The sequence below is a fragment of the Oryzias melastigma genome, linkage group LG18, assembly GCF_002922805.2.
Source record: "Oryzias melastigma strain HK-1 linkage group LG18, ASM292280v2, whole genome shotgun sequence".
NCBI classification, from domain to species: Eukaryota; Metazoa; Chordata; class Actinopteri; order Beloniformes; family Adrianichthyidae; genus Oryzias; species Oryzias melastigma.
In genome coordinates, this window is record NC_050529.1 from 22,333,889 (window position 1) to 22,336,438 (window position 2,550).

Genomic DNA, 2,550 nt, shown 5'->3' on the forward strand with positions numbered 1-2,550 from the left:
TTTTCTTTGCTTGATAAACTTATCGACTATGCTTTTGATTTTGGATGTAAATATATTGCAACAATCATTTGCCTGGTTATGACTTAGAACTTCCTCACACTTGGCTTTTTTTTAGCTCTGCTTCAAGTTTTAGCATATCCTTGTGGGGAATTATCAATTTAACCTCACAACTAGTGTTTTTGGTCCTTGTGAAACGATTTTGGGTCAGTTTTCTATTAATCAAAATCAAATTATGATCTGATAGGCCACACAATAGATTATATGACTTTGTAATTCACTCTGGTTTATTTGTAAATATTAAGTCAATTAGTGTTTGAGTGCTTCTAGTCAACCGGGTAGGAGTCTTAATCAGTTGGTGTAAGTCAAATTTTCCTGTACAGTTTTTTAGTTGGTTTCTGCTTTTACCGTCCATCCAATTTATGTTAAAGTCGCCCAGGAATATCACCTCACCTTTGTCTTTGAAGCTTTTAAGCAGAATTTCTAAGCTCTTACGGAAGTCAGGAGTGTTGGTAGAAGGTGGATTATATGCTACTAAAATATTGAAATTCATATGTGGAGAAAGACAGACATTTATACATAATGCTTCTATTGACACATTTTCTGGTAAGCAAATTTCTTTGACAGTAAAACCCTTTTTTATGTAAATCAAAACTCCCCCACCTCTCCCTGCTGTCCGATCTTTCCTGAAGCATTTATACCCAGGTACATCAATCATTGAGGTTGGGATCCTCTCATGTAGCCAAGATTCACTTATACATAAAAAGTCAAGGTTGGAGTCTACCAGCAGAGTTCTTATTTCATCACATTTTGGGAGAAGGCTTTTAATATTTAAGTGTCCCCCAAAATAGCCCCTGGGTTTGAGAGAAGGATCCCAAAACACCTTTGCATGATTGCCTGTTTGAAAAAAGAGGTGACGTTTTTGCTTGTTGATTGTGTCTTGGTGTGAAGTTGCAGTGAAAGTGCGCCGTTTGGATTGCTTACGTGTTTCTCGATGGAGGCGTCTATTTTGAGGTTTAGTAATATTCCTTGGGATAGAGTCCGGCGTGGTGAGAAGGGTCTCTCCAGTTAGCCAGCGAGTTGTGATAACCGCTCCGCTTGCAGTCGGGGTTTGAGTAGCGCGGACGGCGCCAGTATGCTTCGTAGCATCAGCCATGTCGCTGGACATCGTAGACCGGTCGAGCACCGCTCCGAGCTGTTCCTGGATTCCGCGCCGAGATTGCGCCCACAGTGTTACGCCTCCGTCGCCATTGACGACACAGACGCTCTCCGAGGTCCTCAATTCCGGGACGCGCTGTAAATTCGCTGGGGGTGTGATGCCCAAGTTACGTGGTCCTGGGTTCAGCTGTATGTCTCCTGCAAGCAAGAGTAAAAATGCGAGGCGTAGTGCAGCAGGAACACTTTCCGAAGAGGCGGAAGGCTTTGACTTGCTGCGAGTCCCATCACATTTGGATCCAAATCTGACAAGAGCACAGTACACTGAGAGGTGACCGTGTCCAAAAAAGTTCAAGATTGAGGGGGTATTGTTCAAAGTGCTCCCGTATTGCTTGATTCGGGAGATACGAACACAAATTGATCCGGTCGTGAGTGAGAGCAAAAGCCACGTCAGCAAGGTGAGCAGCAGGTGGCTTTTTTTCCTCCTCCGTTTATCTGAAGCGTGCCGTCTGAAATGGGTTTCTTGGGTATATTCCGTATCCTTGAGACTCCGTCTCCATCGTACTGTATTGCATTTTCGTTGTGACGAAAATTTGGTCAAAGATATGGTCAATAGTAAATGACAAAGCCAGGGATGAACAGCTTTGGGCGCAGCTCGCACAGAGCCTAACCAACTGTGCGGCGCCATTCCATTCAATGTCAATGATGGATGACGATGATCTGCTTGCTTATTCTAATTTTCAAATATTTTTTCTTTATTGCAAATTGTTCAATTCATAAACTGACCAATGAGATGCCCCAGTAAAAGCAAGTGGTGACCACTGGCCCCCACCTCAAATGTTTGATTGACAGATTCTCCCGAGCCCGCTTCAGTCGAAGGGGCGCGTCGCCTGGTTGGTGTCAGGAGCTGCCATAGTCTCAGAACGACTCTGACCAATCACTGTCGTCTAGTTTCCAACATGGCGGCGTCCGTATTGTGAAAAGATGTGAAATGGCTTCTTCTGGCTAAAGTAAGGCCTTTTCTTGCTCTGTCCAGTTCTCTTATACAGTCAACATGCTGTGTATTTAGCTTTAGACTCCCTTCTTTTTACCATCTTTTCTTTATTTCACAATTGCTCGACCCTCCTTTTTGCTCTTTGCTATTATATAACTCTGACTTTGATTTGGTTTGTTAATAGACATTGCAAGAACCTTCAATTTTTAGAGGCATTTCAATGATTGAAATGATGTCTAACATGTCTAACTAAAATAATTCCTCTGGGCCAAGATTATGCTTTTGCTCAAGGGTGTCACACACGAGAAATGTTTCCCTATAGACAAATAAGTTATTAACTGTCGGCCATTTCTTCACCTTGCTGTCAATTTTATTTGGGTAAATTCCGAGTAGTACGCACATCT